This window comes from Puma concolor, chromosome A1, assembly GCF_028749965.1.
Source record: "Puma concolor isolate L17-30 chromosome A1, mPumCon1.1.hap2, whole genome shotgun sequence".
NCBI lineage: Eukaryota > Metazoa > Chordata > Mammalia > Carnivora > Felidae > Puma > Puma concolor.
Genome location: NC_141667.1, coordinates 204,593,586 through 204,613,033, shown reverse-complemented (window position 1 = coordinate 204,613,033; position 19,448 = coordinate 204,593,586). Strand labels below are relative to the sequence as shown.

At 35.7% G+C, this 19,448-nt stretch overlaps 1 long non-coding RNA gene across 1 annotated transcript in view; it reads right to left on the bottom strand.

The window, feature by feature from the left end:
• Window positions 1–13,594: 13,594 nt before the first annotated feature.
• Window positions 13,595–19,448, bottom strand: part of LOC147584721 (uncharacterized) — a 38,435-nt gene continuing 32,581 nt past the window's right edge. Inside the window, exon 3 of the long non-coding RNA XR_015255918.1 lies at window positions 13,595–13,683. This is a non-coding gene — a long non-coding RNA (uncharacterized LOC147584721). The remainder of the gene's footprint in view (window positions 13,684–19,448) is intronic.

The window sequence follows — 19,448 nt, the reverse complement described above, 5'->3', positions numbered from 1 at the left end:
AGGCTCTGTGCCCTCAGAGCAGAGCCCAATGTGGAGCTCAAACTCACTAACTGTGAGATCATGACTTGAGCTGAAACCAAGAGTCAGATGATTAACCGACTGAGCCACCCAGGCTCCCTGAAAGTATTCATCTTAAGATCAGAAATAAGGCAAGTGTGCTTACTATTGCCACTCCTGTTTATTATATTACTATAAATTCTAGCTTGCATAATAAGGCAGGAAAATATAAATTATAAGATTTAGAAAAGGAAAAAATAAAATGCTCCTTATTTGGAAATGACTTAGAGTATATGTAGAGAATCCAAGATAATCTAGAATTAAACTGTTACAGTTGAAGAGGATAAAATTTCCAGGGAACTGTATGCCAGGCCAATTAAAAATATGATTATATTTTTACAAATTGGCAATGAAAATTCAAACGTGAAATTTAAGGATTGATAGCATAGTAGTAGTAAATAACTTCATTTACTTAAAAATAAAACTAATGAGATATTTGCAAAACCTCTATATTAAAATGAATACAAGAATTTTATAATATTTATATATGAGTGTTTATTTGTCTACTTGGGTTGCTATAACAAAATACAACAGACTGGGTGACTTAACTGACAAACATTTATTTTCTCACAGTTCTGGAGGCCAGGGTCTAAGCCCAAAGTGCCAGGGATGGTTTCTGGGTGAAACCTCTCTTTCTGGTGTGAATATGGCCACCTTTTTGAGGTGTCGTCACCACATCTGTGGCATAGAGGCAGAGAGAAAGATGTCTTTCTCTCACTTTCTTTTCTTACAAGGATGTCGACCCCATGGAATTATAGCCCCACTCTTTTGGTTTCATTTCACTTTAATTGCCTCCCTAAAGGCCCTATGTCCAAATACAGTCACATTTGGGGATTAGGACTTCAATATATGAATTTTGAGGAGACATAGTTCAGTCCACAACAGACTGTTTATTTTTATACTATTTACAGTAGCCAAAAACAGGAGACAGCCCAAGTAACCACCAACAGTAAAATCGATAATTGTATTTTGTTTTCCTTCTTAGTATGGACTATGGGGCAACAATAAATAATAAAGAAATTTTGGGGCACCTGAGTAGCTTAGTCGGTTAAGCATCTGACTTCGGCTCAGGTCATGATCTCACAGTTCGTGGGGCTCGAACCCACAATTCGTCAGGCTCTGTGCTGACAGCTCAGCACCTGGAGCCTGCTTTGGATTCTGTGCCTCCCTCTCTCTCTCTCTGCCACTCCCTGGCTCATACTCTGTCTCTCAAAAATAAATAAACATTAAAAAAAGTTTTAAAAAGAAGAAATTTTGCTACCCAAAGTATGAATATTACAAGCCTACTTAACAGATACTAATTAGTACAGAATATAGGTTTCCATGTATAAATAGACAAAAATAATCTGTCATGATAGAAGGCAGTATACCAGTTACCTTTGTAGGAGATACAGTAACTAAAGGAGATTAAGCCAAGTATGGAATGTTGGAAATGTCATGTTTCATCACCTGTGCTGTGATTACACATATGTGTTTATTTGGTTAACATTCGTTCAGCTGTATGCTCATGATTTTTTAATCTTTTTGATACCCGTGGTGAAATGTATTTCAATAAAAAGTTACTTTATCTATCTACCTATCTATATCTATATCTATATCTATATATCATCTATCTATCTATATCTATGTCTGTCTATATCTATCTATCTATCTATCTATCTATCTATCTATCTATCTATCATTTATCATCTTATTTATTTTAGAGACAGAGAGACCACAAGAGGGAAAGAGGGGCAGAGGGACAGCAAGAGAGAATCTTAAGCAGGCTCCACACTGAGTGCGGGGCTCAATCCCACAACCCTGGGATCATGATCTGAGCTGACATCAGGAGTCAGAAGCTCAACAGACTGAGCCACCCAGGTGCCCCAGTAAAAAGTTATCTTAAAATGAACAGTAAAAATTAGGGAAATCTCACTCTTAGAGGCACTAGTTCTGTTGTCATTGAAATTTTGGTTTTAAGTGAGCCAAGTTACTAATAAAATAAAATCTCTGCCTGAAAGCTTACACAATGAGTACATCAATTAAAAACAAATAAAAGCAGGGCACAGGGGTGGTGCAGTTGGTTAAATGACTAGCTCTTGATTTCAGCTCAGGTCATGATCTCACAGTTGGTGGGACTGAACCCCGTGTTGGGCTCCACTCTGACACACAGAGCCTGCTTGGGATCCTCTCTCTCCCTCTCTCATGACCACTCTCTTGCTCATGCTCTCTCTCTCAAATAAATAAATAAACATTAAAAAAAAAAACAAAAGCAAGAAAAGCTTTATTTATTGTTATTATTTTTAAAACAAAAACTTTAGTTTTATCATCCCCTACTGTCTCACTTAGGATGCTTCCCAGTACATTCTTCTTACGTATGTACATTCTTGCCTTGTTTACAACCCTTTTATAAAAAATGTCCTCTGTCTCCAAACTGCAATAGTATATTCTGTTATTCAAGAAATGCTTAATTTCCTGTATCATGTGTTTTTAAAAAAATTATTATGGAAAGTGTTCTTTCTCTGCATCCATGTTTTACAGAAGCCTTTTAACGTCATCTCTGCCCAAAGAGGACATTCACATCTCTCTGGGACACTTACTGGTTTTTTGATAGTCTAGGTGTTTTAAATGTGCCTTATATCTTTAATCATAGGCTGTATAAAACAAAAATATCATGAGCACATAGTAATGTTTGGAAGAAAGAAAAGAGCTGAGTAAGAGTTGCTAAAGTAAATTAGTTAAATTTTGAATATAAATTAACTTAGTTAAAATTAGGATAGAAAAAGTTTCCCAGGAAATGAAGCAGAAGGAAGATAAATTTTAATTGGGGGTTTCTATTGATAGTTTTTAAATATGTGGCAGCATTTTTTGAATGGTCCGCTGGACCCTAGACCTCTTAGAAGGATTCTCTGAAGTACAGAAATGTAGAAGTGAGAAAATGCTGAATATAACCTGGCCAGATAGATGCACACTTATTTTTGGAGCTTTCTTTGTTTCCACCTAATTCCACTTTGTATATTGCCCAAAATGATTAAGTCAGATTTGTTTCTTTAATCTTTTAAAGCATGTGTCAAATTTATTTTATCAGAATTACTTATAGTAAAAGAAAGATTCAGCGAGGTTAATGTAATGCTATATTAATACAGAAACTTGTCTAGCTCTGCAGATTGGTTGTTAATCACTTTTTTCAAATGTCATACCTACATTAAATGAGAATGTTTATGTGTTCTTTGCTTACTAAATAAGGATAAATAGGATATTTCCTAACTTTTAAACATATGGGACTAAAGTTTAAAAGGTATTTCCAGAGTTACTGGAGAAACAGTCTAATGCACTAAACAAATACTTCTGACTAATAAGAAAATTTCAAAAACCCTAGTACTTTGTGCCTAAGGTCCTTATTGTTAAGAGTACTGAACATTTTGTAAAGTAGTAATCCTGCGATAGTGTATCTCAATGAGGCTCCCAAGTGATTTTAAGAATCTCATTAATCAAAATAATATTTCTAGGGGCATTTTCTCATGAAAGAAATATAAACTGTTTTTCAGAGGTATGGGGTAGAAGAAAAGCTTATCCCTTTTTCTAATTTGCAATTTCTCATGAACTCTTCAAAATCTGAATAGTCCTGATACTCAATGTAATACGGAACTACCTGTGAACTTCGTTTTCGTCTCTGTTGCCCCTGAAAGTAGTAATGTAATATTTGGGTGTATATTTTTGGTTTAGATTCGTCATAACTCCCTGAATAGTTTTCTGCCATTTGCATCATTTTACCTGTTCTCATTTCACGTGTCTTGTTTAATAATGCTGGCTATTTTTGCGCACATGGAGTCTCGTGTACAACCATATGTAAAACAGACTGAAAACACAGAATAATTTAATCCAAGTGGTGCAGTCTTAACAGACACCAACTCTTCTTTAACGTTACCATCTTCTTTAATGTAAAAGAAAGCTTTTGAGAGAATTGGCAGAGGAAGTGCATGTGCATCTATCAAAGGAAAAGTCTTTTAAATCCAACTAGAGAATGATCTGATCACCACTTAACAAGCTCTGTACCATATTCACAAAATAAAGTATAGTTTGAACAAAGGAGAGAAAGACAGGACATCTCCAGGGATTTGATATATGAACATACTTTCAGCTTTAGCAAATGAGTGGAAGATATTTTACAGGATTCCCTGGATTGCAACTCGAAGTGTTTGCAAAGGGGCAATCATCAGGATTGAAGCGGCTGGAGGAGGAACTGGTGGGGGGCGGGGCCTATTTTTTTCCTCGGACTCAGCTTCTTAATTAGTGGAGATGAATCCTGGAGACAAGCCTGTTTGGCAGCTCAGAGCGGAGGTGAGTACCTGCAGAAAAATAAGCATTGACCTAGAAACAAAAAGAAAAAAACAAGGCCTGTGAGTTGAAGGATTTATTTTAGCTTGACTTCTAATCAAAGTGACTTACTCACCCAAAAGCAGGGAACAAACTGACATTTACATAGTAGACTTGGCATGAGGTACAGAAATAAATTCACATACACATATTCCCAGGTTATAAGTATTCATTTTCCCAGTTCCCTGTATAATACCCTCAGGGAGTTGAATTATAAAACTAAAGTAAATACCATCAAAGCCCTACCTTTCAAATTATAAAGGAAATATTCAGTTGTAGTTTAGAAAAATGAAAGAGCAAATAGATTGTATCCACATGAATAAAAGTTTATAGTAGGCCCAGAATTACCTGTAGTACAAGACAGATTCAATGAGATTTATGTAATGATATGTTAGCACAGAAAAGTGTCTAGTTCTACAGAGTGGTTATGCTCTTATATAAAATAAATCAACTTTTCATAGAACATACCGGTGTTAAGTACGTAAAGAAAATATTTGGTGATCTTGTCGCAGAAGGATCACCGATAGACCCTGTCAGAAATACAGATATGTTATAAATTCAGATGCTATAAATGCAGATATGCAGTCACATTAGGGACCTAATTACAGTGTCAAGGTTTTAAAAATTCATAAGTTTTGCTAAACTTTCTTCACGTTATGAATTAAAAAGTATTTTTAATTGTTAAATTTTAAAACACTCTAAGTAGTTCTGACACAGAGACACATGGCAAAAATTCATGGTAATTTCTTGCAAATGAACAGAAAAATGCTTGCAAAGTAGTTCATCTGTATATAGTAATTAAACTGGTTGATGGCGATGGTGATCTCACAACTTCCGTTTCCTGAATGGGTATAGTAATTTAGACCAAAGGTTGTCCTGGTAATAAAGCAAGTATATATCCTGTATTAGCAAGATCACTATTTTTCTGCTCTAGTCCATCTCTTCCCTGCAATCTTCTTTCTTACCTACCTTCTCCCAAATGCCTGTCTCTCTACTTTTTTTATTTTCCTGTATTCTTTGGAGAGTAGCATTTTTTTTTCCCCATTTTCTCCAGAATTTCCCAAGGAAATAGGAGAAAGTAGAGATTTAGCATCAGAATTTCCCAAGGAAGTATGAGAAAGTAGAGATTTAGTATCAGAAGTTGGAATATCAAATAATGCTAGGTGTTTCTTTATGAGAATGAAAAAAACCAAACAGATTTGCTAAAGCTGCTGTCTGTAGGGCTGACAGAACCTCGCAGAAGGCAACTATTTATTATTTCATAAAAGATCAGTAACATTCTCCTTATCTCCCCAGTTTCCCAAATTTTAGGCTGTCCACTATAAATGCTGTCTATTTCAGGGGCACGTGGGTGGCTCTGTCAGTTAAGCAGCCGACTTAATTTTGGCTCAGGTCATGATCTCGCGGTTTGTGAGTTTGAGCCCCACGGGTGGGCCCTGCACTGACAGTGTGGAGCCTGCTTGCAATTCTCTGTCTCCCACTCTTGCTCTCGATTTCTCTCTCTCAAAAATTAAACAAACATTAAATAAATGAATAAATGATATTTCAAAGTGCGTGTCCCCATTTTCATCCTTAGAAATTCATCCAAATAGTAATTGGGAAAATAACCATTACACCCATTAAGAGAATTCAGTATGTTCACTTTTATCCCACGTAGTGTATCAGCTAGATGACTCTGCCCAGGCCCTGTAGGTTCTGTGACAGTCATTTGTTAGTCACTTGGGTGAAAAATATTTTTTTGAGGAATTTTGTATGGTTCACAGTGCAGGATAGTCATGCAGGGACAGAAGAAATCAATAATAATGTTTAAGACACTGCTAATGCTTGAAAAGATTAAGTAACAGATATTTTCAAAAGTTTAAAGAAACTAATGTGACACTGCCCCCACTACAGGTGATTATAGTGACTAAAAGAATAAAGTAAACATCACTGGCAACTGTTCCTAAAATCAGGTGTAAATTTGAAGGTCAAAATAGGATTTAAAAACATTTCTTAAACTTAATTAAAAGTCTCTAACTTTTATAAAATACCTAATATGTTTAATTTTTTTAATTTTTCTTTTTTTAAAGTTTTTATTTATTTTGAAAGAGACTAGGGGAGGAGCAAGAGAGAGAGAGAGAGAGAGAGAGAGAGAGAGAGAGAATCACAGGCAGGCTCCATGTTCCCAGTACAGAGCTCAATGACATGGGGCTTGATGTCATGAAATGTGAGATCATGACCTGAGCTTAAATCAAAAGTCAGACATTTAATCTACTGAGCCACCCAGGGGATATGTTTAATTTTCTATGTATGCCTACATGAATTCTTCAGGAAATTTGTTCACCAGAGTAAATTTAAATATCCAGCTCTGAGTTTAAAAAGAATGTTCATAATGCCTTTATGAATGGAAAGAATGAAAATTGAAAACAAAATATAAATAGAATACAAAACTGATTAAGGAATTATAAATGACTGAGAAAATTGTGACAAAAAACCTGGGAAATATTTCTTCTGCTTCTTCTTCTGCTTTTTCTCCTTCTTCTGCTGCTGCTTCTTCTTCTTCTTCTTCTTCTTCTTCTTCTTCTTCTTCTTCTTCTTCTTTTAAATAAGAGTAGGACATTTCATTCCTGGGTACTTTGATATTTAGACATGAAAATCAGTTTTTCTCATAAGGTGCTGTTTGTTTTTTACAGTAATTATTTTGCTACTTGTCCTTATTGATAGACATAAGTTGGTGATTAATAAATGGGTCCTAATTAGTTTACTACCTAATGTAGAGTAGTGAATAGGTTCAAAGTTTAATGGTCTCCTAACTTCAAAAGACTAAAAAAACTTTGTGAAATTTTTATGTTATATGTTTTTAAGTAAGTCATGAAAATCATATATGATTTAGTGATCCCTAAAAATCATATGATGTTACCTGGTGCAACAGTCACTCTTGTGGAAAACTAAATTAAAACTGTAGCTAGTGGGAAATTCATATTAGATTGAAATATTTCACTAATATTTATTGTGAGCTTTTTAATAAACAATTATTAAATCGTGAATGTTTTAAAGGCATGGTAGTGAGTGTGGATGTTTTCCTCAGTACATATATATCATTGTTGAAATGTGCCAGGTTGTAGCCTCTTGTATATTAGCAGTAGTTGTATGTTTTATTTTATCTAAACTTTCAACTGCATTATTGTTTGAGAAGTAAAGAGCAACTATCTTTCAACTAGTGGGGTTTAAATAATGAAGGGAAATCTCTGAGTCTAATGCTACTTTGTTTGAAATATCTCTCTCTCAGATGATGGGTAAGTGTACCAGCTCATCAGGTGCTATTTTTACTTCTGTGCTTCCATGGTAACAAATTATCTTCACCTTAACCAGAATATCTCATACAAAGTCCTCTAAAGTAAATTGATCTGTTGGTAATAACACAAACCAAATCAAATGATTTATCTTGGGGAGTAAATTAAAAATAGAAACACACACTTTGCCCAGAATCCAGGTAGAAAAAAGATAACTTAAAAAATCTAATAATAGGGGCACCTGGGTGGCTCAGTTGGTTGAGCCACTGACTCTTGATTTTGGCTCAGGTCTTGATCCCAGGGTTGTGGGAGAGAGCCGTGTGTCGAGTTCCACACTGAGCATGGAGGCTGCTTAAGATTCTCTCTCTCCCCCTCTGCTTCTGCCCCTCTCCTCCCCTCATGTCTCTCTTTTTCTCACTTTAAAATAAATTTTAAAAAGATCTAATAATAAATTAGATTGGTTGATGGCTGAATAGACCTAAATCAGACATTTCAACCTTTCATTTTCTATAGATAACTATTTGTTGCCTATATAGTAAATAAACATATTTATGTTTCTTCAATGTATCTGAATGATGTAGGGACATTACTTTTCATAAAGGCTATATATAAAAAACAGAAATGAATCTAACAACATGCAAAAATTTCTTCATATTTAGAATTAAAGTATAAGAAATGTTTTATGTGTGGACTTATCATGGCAATTTTTCAAGTTGAGTTCAAAATTAATTCAGATTTTTACAATAATGGGAGCCAAACTCTGTGAATTAAGTTTTAAATCAAATAAAGCAGTAGCAAGGCTGTCCTTTACTTAACATTACTTAATTTTGCTTTAATTTTTATTTTGTAATTTCTGAGAGTTGAGGTGGTAATTTATCTTTTTATTTTACATGTCAAAAATATAAAATTACAGTCTATATTAGTGGGTTTTTTTAATGTTTGTATGCTATTTAATTATATATCTATACCTAATTAACTAAACTATTACTCTTCCTTTGGATGTGTAGGCTGTTTCAATATTTTTAACTTACTGACAAGATTGTGATGGCTTCTTCTTGAATATAGCTTATAATTACCAGTTTGCTATTATTTGTATGCCAGGACGTGGGATCTCAGGGTCAGTTTATTTGAACATTTAACAAATCTTTCCAAATGATAGTGCAATATACATTTCAAAGTTGGGAGACAGTGTAAGATGTCTCACAAGTTTAAATGAGCCAACAAGTTCAGAGCAAGGTTTTTGTTCAGTATGCTGGAGTCCAACTCCTTCATCAAGCTGGGTGCTATATGGTGTGATAAAACATGAAACAAACCAGATGAACCGGGCTATTCCCCTCCATGGGTGTTCCCTTCAGCATTAGAATACATACATGTCTAACTTTGGCCACAAGTTTTAGAAAATAAATGATCTTCAGATGGCAGAAGGCTAACCTGGGTAAAATAATTTTAAACTTTTTTTTTAATGTTTATTTTTTGAGAGAGAGAGAGAGAGAGAGACAGAGTGCAAGCAAGGGAGGAACAGAGAGGGAGACACAGAATCTGAAGCAGTCTCTGAGCTGTCAGCACAGAGCCCGATGTGGGGCTAGAACTCACAGACCATGAGATCATGATCGGAGCCAAAATTGGACACTCAACCGACTGAGCCACACAGGCACCCCTAACCTGGGTAAAATAATTTTAGAAAAATTAGATCAGAGCCATAATAAAACTGGAACTTCTATGACTTATTCATAGTTAACCAGAAGTAGGTTTGAAGAACCTCGATTTGTCGTTTTCCCCAATAGGCATCCTTAGCAATGAGAGATGGTATAAATAATGGTACTCTGAGGCAATAGCACACATGATATGGATTGGACTTTGATCTCTTCAAGTAATTGTCAATTATAGGGACACGTGAAGAGCTACATGTTATATTTTATTTTATTAATTTATTTATTTTAACCTACATCCAAGTTAGTTAGCATATAGTGCAACAATGATTTCAGGAGTAGATTCCTTAATGCTCCTTACCCATTTAGCTCATCCCCCCTCCCACAACTCCTCCAGTAACCCTCTGTTTGTTCTCCATCTTTAAGAGTCTCTTATGTTTTTGTCCTCCTCCCTGTTTTTATATTATTTTTGCTTCCCTTCCATGGGTTCATCTGTTCTGTGTCCTAAAGTCCTCATATGAGTGAAGTCCTATGATATTTATCTTTCTCTGACTAATTTTGCTTAGCATAATAGCCTCTAGTTCCATCCATGTAGATGCAAATGGCAAGATTTCATTCTTTTTGATTGCTGAGTAATACTCCATTGTATATATATATACCACATCTTCTTTATCCATTCATCACTCAATGGACATTTGGTGAAGAGCTACATATTATAAAACCTTCGCAGAAGGAAAAATCCTTAGACTTTCCTATTTTGAAATACTTTTGTATTTATAGAAGAGTTGCATAGATAGTACAGAGGAATCCCATATATCCTTCACCTACTATCTCCTAATGTTAACACCTTACACAACCATGGTACATTTATTGAAATTTAGATGTTAACATTGGTACAGTACTATAAAGGAAATTATAGACTTTTCTCAGACATCACCAGTTTCTTTCAATGTCCTTTTTCTATTTTAGGATCCAATCCATGATACTGTTATTGCATTTAGTTGTCATGACTCATCTCCTACAAGCTGACTGTTTTTTCAGGTTTTTTCTTGTGCTTCATGACTTGGACACTTTTTGAAGAGCACTGGTGAGATATATTTTCAGATGGCCACCAATCTGCTGTTTTGTCATGATTAGATGAGATTATGTATTTTGGATAAGAACACCCCCAAGCTGATGTGCCCTTCTTATCGCATCTTTTCAGGAGGTATATGATATCAACATGACTTATTGATGGTGATGTGTAACCCTGATCACTTATGTAGGAACTCTTATTTTTAAAGATAATTTTGTTCCAATGGAAACAGTTCACATTTTATAATTACATACATTTTAATAATATGAATAACATTTTAGCTAAAATCACAAATACTTCAGATAGTGATAGTTCTCTACTGTTAATGTACTGTTATCCTATAAGCACTGAAAAAAAATCAGAATAGAATCTACGAAAGGCTGATACATTTATATAACTGCTTATGGTATCTTTTAACTGCCCTATATCTTTTAAGTTTGAAATGTCTCCATAGCCTATTGAATAAAATAACAGTAGAAGTCTACGAGCTGATATGCAGTTAACTGAATTACTAGATTAACTCTTATTCTTCACAGTCTGCAAAAACTACTGATTCCCAGAACATGATGTATATGTACATGGGCTGGCGATAGTACTCTGCTGTACTCATACACTACTTTTTCAACTCATTGAGTTGAATGCTTACTAACGTCTATCTTGTTTATTCCCAACTGAGTTCATGCAAGTGAATTTATTATAGTGTTACATAAATTAATTAAATATTCGGTACACATAAGATTTGTGATGAAGGTGATGATTAGAATACAAACAAGACAACTGAAATAATTTAAAATTCAGTGTGGATAACTGTAAGTGGTAAAATACCTTGTAAATTTTAGAATAATTCTAAGACTTCTAGGAAAATGTGTTCAATTTATATAGATGTATCTTAGAAGAAAGTGGGAAATCATAAGTCAGGTAAAAAAAAGATATGGAATGCAACTAGTTATCAACAAAAAGGACTTAACCTCTATATCAAAAGATTGGCAGGTGAAATACATTTAAGTAGTATAAGCTCAAATCACTAAAAATTCTTGCCCTGCTTAAGCAAAAGCTAAATATAGAAACATGCTTGAAATAATTAATACTTATTTATTCCCTCATTTACCCACCCATTTCTAAAAAAATTAATATTATTCATTGTCTGTAACCTGGCACTGTGTTCAACATTAGAAAAAAAAAATGTACTGGCCTGGCCAATGTTCACATGAAACACATAGTTTAACTTCGAAAACATGAAATGATATAAGAACAAGGCAAACATAAGGTTTTATAAAAATAATATAGAATAACAAGGGAGAATATAAAGGGATGATGAAATTTACATCGTGGGGCCAAAATGGACTTTCATAGGAAGGCTCATTACATTTGAAACCAAAGGAATTGTATAATGCAATAATGAAGCAGAGAAGCTGAGAAAATAGCAGATAGACCCTGAATGAGAAGAAAACTTGGTACATTTGTGGACTTGGAAAAAGAGTTTTGTACATGAAGTAGTGCTTGGTGAAGATTGGAAGAGTACAACAACAGCAACAACAAAAAACCAAACAAACCAAAACATGGCTTGTGAAGAAATATAGACAACCACTACAGAGGAACAATTGCCCAAGGTAGAGAATGGGGAAGCACTGTGAATGAAGGACCGACCACAGAGCATAAGCACCAGGAATGAAACCCAGCCTTTGGTGAAGAATCAAAAGACACTATAGATGGCAATGGAAGAAAGAACACTAAGGACAAAACACTAACCAGGATGCAGAATGAAAAAGCACTGCAGATGGAGCGGTGCCAGTAGTGAAGAATGAAGAGCCTGTGGAAGGAGCAGAGCCTGATGTGAGCAGTGGGAAACCATTACAGATGGAGCTTGTCGTAACAAGTGCCAGAGCACTGCAGGAAAAGAGGTGTCTTTGGAAATAAATTGAAAGTGCTATAGATGAATCATGCCTGTGATGAAGAATGGAAAGGTGACATGGTGAAAAGCCTGTGGGGAGAAATGGAAGAATCCTAAGTTTGATGCTCTGCATTTGATGAGTACAATGGGCAAAGTGCTACCTGTGGTGATGAATGCAAGAACACTGTGGATAGGACATAAACCCTTATAGGAAAATGACAGATCCAATTACATAACCTTAAGATGTTCTGGTCATCAATGTACACATTCTAAATGAAATGGGCAGCCAAAACTTATAAAGATTTGAAAATTTTTCAAGAACTGTGTTTCAGTATCAGTCTAAGTACCAGGGGTTTCCAGAGTATTAAAGCAATTCTCATAACCCAACATAAAAAATAGGCAAACAAATGTTCTACAAACACTTTACCAAGTGGGAAATCTACATGGCCGTGAAACAAAAAACATTTAGTTTCACTAATAGTCAGTAAATGAAACCTAAATGATATAGACAAAAATCACAAATGGCTTACAATACTAAATTATGTCAAGGTTAGGGAGCCACCCTGAACTCTCTTGAACATGCCAGTGAAAGTCTATTTTGAAAAGAATTTGGCTTTAGGTAATAACAGTTGGTTAGTCTCATAAAATCTGCCTATTGCTATCCTGGGCATGTAACCTAGAGAAAGTCTCCTAGTTGTGATGAGCGAGCATGGGGCAGGCTGAGGACAGAGTGCAAGCTAGCACACACCCCCTCCCCCCAGGTGGGATGTGTGTGATATCCTTCAGGCACTCTTGGCTGCCCAAGGACAATGGAAAGGAAAGAAAAAAATGACTAACTGATAGAGATCACAGTCATACAGGACATGGGTCTCCATCAGTTTGCAAATATCTTACTAAATTACAAGAAAAAGGCCATCTATAGCCTACTCTCCAGAAACCTATAGACTCAGTTTCCTGGAGCCCCAACATCACTCCTCATAGTGATATGGGAAACAAAGGTAAGAAGGAAATGGCAGGTAAAATTAAATTTCCTCATAACCTGCAGCCAAATACTTGAGACAAATACAGAGTTCTCCAGGAACCCCCTAGCGTCCTAATGTTAATGTCTTACTAGAGGGAAAACAACCTTAGCTTGACAATAGTAAGGCAGTTTAGGAGTCCTCTTTAGCAGATGAAAGTCCCTCTGGAGGCCTCCCTTTACACTTTTCCTCCCCAACTTCTTACTATAGAACTAGCCACTCCTCACAACCCCAGTGCAGCTCTTTCTGCCCACGGCCCTGTCCCTGAGATCACCTTTTTGCGTCAAAGATGTCTTCAAGAATTCTTTCTTGGTCGTCGGCTCCAGACCTCCACACCATCACCCCAAAACCTCATCAGTTGTTCCTGAAGAGACATTGGCAATAATATTCATAGGAACATTTATTATATTGTAAAGCCCCATCAGTATTAGATCAGGGAAAAATAATCATGGTGTAATCATAAAATGGAAAAATGCAAAAAAGTCACAATGAACACAACATGCTACATTTGTCAGTGTAGGTGAATACAGCCAATGTTGAGGAAAGGAAGAGAGTCATGAAAGAAAGCTTACAGATGAACAGTTTCCCAAAAGGCATTGTGAGGACTCCGTGGACTCTTTCCCCAGGCAGCCATGATTGATGAAAATTAAACAATTATCTAAAGTCTGTGGAAATCGTCCTACGGGCATGCAGCACATGTAGAAACATTTATTTATTCGAGAACATCTACTAAATTTTGGGACGAATGGTAAGTGCATGGCACTTGTCACACCCACTCCCACTCTACGTGCCCCCTCCCCAGTCAGCACTCTGGATGGCTGTGGCAAAGAATATAGAGCTTCGCTTCCCCAGCTCTCCTTCAGTGAGTGTGGTATCTCTCCCAGCTGTCAGCTGTTTTTCATCCTCTTCCAGCCCTGAGAGTTCAGGGCGTTCACCTAGCCCACACTTGTAGTTTGGAAGTTCTACCCCAGTCATGGAAGATTGAAAATACTGAAATCCCATTCACCCTTGCCCTAGCTTGCTTGTTTGACAGAGGTTCCACACCAGAAGAGGCTAGAGGCTACCTCCTCTGCCTGCACCCAGCCCCCGGCTCTTAAAACGGTGTCATTCAAGGAGAAGCAGGCAGCTGTTTGCATCTCCAGCTTCGGAGCAGTGATGCAGAAATTTAGCCCAGGGGGAGAGCCTAGCTATAAGAACAGAGAGCTCTGAAGATCTCCCCAAGTTCACTGACTTTATTTTTTAAGCAATTATAGGAATCTGGTAGCTCCATGAGAGTAACAAACTAAACTGTAGGCCAGTTAATATACAAGAAAGAATCAGGGAGAGATACAGCTAAGAAGAGCCCTCCTGTAGTCACAACAAATTTTGAAGATTTGCCTCAAAACTACCCCTGAAAAGGTGCCTTAATTTAATTGGATCACAATGTGCTGCAATTTATGCCCCCAGGACATTGTCAAAACAATAGTGCAATGAGCAAGCAATTAATGGAACCTAACTATTTGGTACCAAGAAAGGCCTACAGCTTAACAGATCCCATAAAGAGGCAGACCAAGATAGCCCTGCTAAAACCACTGTCATCCTTGGATGATTGTTGTGTGCCCAAGGCTACACCCTTTAGGGAGTGAGATGAGAGAGAGAAAAGCATTTAAAAAAATTGAAAACATAATGACTATTTCCCCAATTTGTGGAAAAACCTTAATCTACACATCTAAGAAGCACAACCAACTCCAAGTAGATAAAAGGAAATAAATCTATACTCAGATACAGAGTAAAACTGATGAAAGGTGAAATTTTTCAAGAATATCTTAAAAGCAGCAGTTCCTTTACTAATCCTGTACAAGGGAACTCCAATGAGATTAATTGTCAGAAATAGTGAAGGCCAGAATGCAGGGTGATGTCATATTCAAAGTGCTGAAAACAAACACCAAAAAAGTCAATTAGGATCCATATCCAGCAAGATTGTCTTTCAAAATTTAATTTGAAATAAAGATGTCCTCAGATCCAAAAAAAGAGGTTTCATATCTAGCCAAACATACTTATAAGAAGTACTAAAATATTTTTTTTTTTAGGTGAAAGGAAATTACCCCAGATAGTAATTCAAACCCATGACAAAAATTAAAAGCCCTGGTAAAGTTAATTAAAACAAAAACAGCCAGTAAAAATGCATATTTCTTTTCCTATCTTGTCTTACCTGACTTAAAAAAACAATTAGGTAAAGCAACATATATGTAATTAAGTGCATGGTAGAGCCTAACACCTTTTAGAAATGGAATAGATTTGACAATAATAGTACAGAGCGTGTGGGTGGGAGAAAAGCCATATTAGAGTACAGAATGGTACCAGATAGTTAATTGAATCTATAGGAATAAACCCAGAAATGGTAAATAATAAGGCCATTATAACAAACTCTATGAATATATACTTCTTTATCTTCGTCTCAGCTTCTTTATTTTTTTTTTAATATTTATTTATTTATTTTGAGAGAGAGAGTAAGAGAGTGTGCACAAGCAGGGGAGGGGCAGAGAGAGAGAGAGGGAGAGAAAGAATCTCAAGCTGGCTTCATACTCAGCACAGAGCCAGATGCAGAGATTGATTTCACGATGATGAGATCATGACCCGAGCTGAAATCAAGAGTCGAACGTTCAACCAACTGAGTCACCCAGGCACCACCCCGCTCTCAGCTTCTTTAAAAGACATAATATATAATGCAATAATTATAACAATGTCTTATTGGTTTTATAACATATATAAATGAAATATTTGTAGCAATAATAACACAAAGGGGAAAAGGGAATAGCGTGAGATAGGATTGAGTCTCGCTGAAGTTAAATCAGTATACACTGAAGTAGATTCTGAGGAGATATATATAGTATGCCCTAGAATAGCCTCTAATGAATACATACATCTATGTATTATTAAAAAAAAAATCATTAAAGGAACTAAAATACTACACCAGAAAATATTTACTTGATTCAAAAGGAAGGGTAGAGAAATTAGTATCATGAGACATACAGAAAACTAAAGGTGAAATGGCAACTTAAATCTAACTATATAAATAACAACATTAGATGTAAATGAATTAAACAGTGTCATTAAAAAGCAGAGATTGTCAGACTGAATGGAAACAAAACCAAACCAAGACCAAATATATGCTATGTACAGAAGACACACTTTAGACTCAAAGATGCAAACAGATCAAGTGTTGAGAAAGTTGAAATGGCTATATTAATACCAGACCAAAGTTAATTTTAAAACAAACTAAAGGACTAGAGATAAAGAGAGACATTGATTAAAGGTTTAATCTATCAGAAAGATCACAATTGTAAGTATACACCTACCTAGCAGTGGAGCACTAGCATATATAAAGAAAAAGCTGACAGAACTGAAGGGAGATACAACAATTCAACTATAATAGTTTGAGATTTCAATGCCTTGTTTTCACTAATGGTTAGAACAAGTAGGCAGAAGACCAATAAGAAAATAGAAGACTTAAACAGCACTATAAACCAACTAGACACGATAGACATCTGTGCAATACTCCACCTAACAAGATCTGTACATGTCATGGAACATTCTCCAAGATAGAACATATGATAAGCCATAAACCAAGTCTAAATAAAGTTACAAAGATTGGGATCTTATAAATTACTTTCCTCTGACTACAGTGGAGTGAAATTAAATATAATAACAGAAGGAAATGGCAAGTTCAGAAAGCTGTGGAAATTAAGCATCACTTACTTAACATGGCTAATAGGTTAAAGATGAAATCACAAGGGAAATTAAAAAATACTTTGAGATGAGTGAACATGAATATACAACATGTAAAAACTTGTGGAATCATGTAATTACAGGGAAATTTGCAGCCTTACCATTTATAGTTTTAAAAGAGAAGAAAGATCTCAAATCAGTAGTCTATTATCTTTTTACCTTAAAGCAATGGGAAAAGAAGGGTAAACTAAATTTGAGCAAACAAAGGAAGAATATAATGAAGACGAAAGTGGAAGTTTATGAAATTTAGAGTAGAAAAACAGAATCAACAAAACCAAAAATTGGTTTTTTGAAAAGATAAAAAAAATGTAACAAACTTCAGCTAGACTGACCCAAGAGAAAGAAAGAATACCCAAATAATTAAAATCAGATATGAGCAGGGCACAATTAATATTAATTTTACAGAAATAAAAATGGAACACTTATACAATTTTATGACACAAATTAGGTACTCTACTTGAAATGTAATAATTCCTGGGAAGCATAAATTATTGAAACTGACTTTAGAAGTAACAGAAAATTTGAATAGAACTATACTGAGCAAAGAGTCTGAATTAGCAATTTTTAAAAGTCCATTAAATAAACCTCAGGCCCATGGGGCTTCAGTGATGGTTTCTCAGAACACTAAAGCCACAGTTACCGTACGATCCAGCAGTTTCACTTGAATCACAGGTGTGTGGCCAGGAGAAATGTGAATATATGTTCACATAAAAACCTGTACATGAATGTTCACAGAAGCATTATTCACAACAGCCAAAAAGTGGAAACAACCCAAATGTCCATCAACTGAAGAATGGAGAAGCAAGAATGTGGTATGTCTTGTGCAATGGAATATTATTTGTTCATAGAAAAAAAATGAAATCCTGATATGTGCTACAGTATGATTGAACCTCGAAAACATCATGCTACGTGAATAATGAGAACAACAAAAGACCACACATTGTATGGCATTCTTTATATTAAATGTTTAGAACAGGTAGATCCATAGGCACAGAAAATAGTTAATAGTTGCCAACGGTTAGGGAGGAGTGTCAGGGGGAAATGGTGAATGGCTGTAGGTGGCTATGAGTTTTTTCATGGGGGGAGAGGGGCTAGTGAAAATAAAATTGTGGTAATGGTTGCATAACTCTGTAAATATACTAAAAATACTTGAACTTTACTCTTTAAATGAGTAAATAGTATTGTTACAGGGTAAATGTGTCTCCCAAAATCTGTTATGTTGAAGCTCTAACCTTCATTTTGGCTGTATTGGGAGATGGGGCCTCTGAGGAAATAGTTCAGGTTCAGTGAGGTCATAAGGGTAGGTAGGGTCCTGATTTGATAGGCTTGGTGTCCTCATAAGAAACACCAGGGTGATCGCTCTCTCTCTTTCCCATCTCTCATGCACAAAGAAAAGGTCATGTGAGTACACAGCTAGCTGGTGGTTTTCTATAAGAAAAGAGGCTCAAAATGAAACCTACCTTACCAGCAGTTTGATCTTGGACTTCGAGCCTTCAGAACTCTGAGAAATAAATTTCTGTTGTTTAAGTCACCCAGTCTGTGGTATTTTGCTGTGGCAGCTGTAGCTGACCAAGACATGTATGATTAGTGAATTAAATATGGCTGTTATTGTTTTAAGTGAGCAAATGATTTGAATAGAAATTTTCCCAAATATTATACAAATAACCAATATGCATATGAAAAGATAGTCATATCATAAGCCATTAGGTAAATGCAAATGAAAACCACAAGTCAGCATTCTTACCCGCTAGGAATTCTGATGTCCTCATAAAAATTATACATGAATTTTATAGCAGCATCATTCACAGCAACCAAAATGTGGAAACAATTCAAATGTCCATCAACTAATAAATGGGTTAAAAAATATGATGTATCCATAGAATGGAATATAATTGGCCATAAGAATAATTAAAATGCTAATACATAATACAACATGGATGAATCTTGTAAACATTATGCTAAGTGAAAGAGGTCAGACCCCAAATGACCCATGTAGTGTGATCCTGTTGATGTGAAATGTTCAAAATAGGCAAGCCCATAGAGACAAGTAGAGTGGTGGTTGCCAGGGCCCAGGGCAAGGCAAAAATTGAAAATGATTGCTGATGGGCATGGGCTTTCTTTTTGACATGATGAAAATATTCTAATTCTAAAATTGGTTATGTTTGCACAACTCAGTGCATATACTAAAAACACTTTATTCTTTTTAAGTTTATTTATTTGAGAGAGAGAGAGAGAGAGAGAGAGAGAGAGAATCCCAAGCAGGCTCCACCAGGCTCGAAATCATGAACTGTGAGATTATGACATGAACTGAAAACAAGAGTCAGATGCTTAACTGACTGAGCCACCCAGGCACCTCTAAAA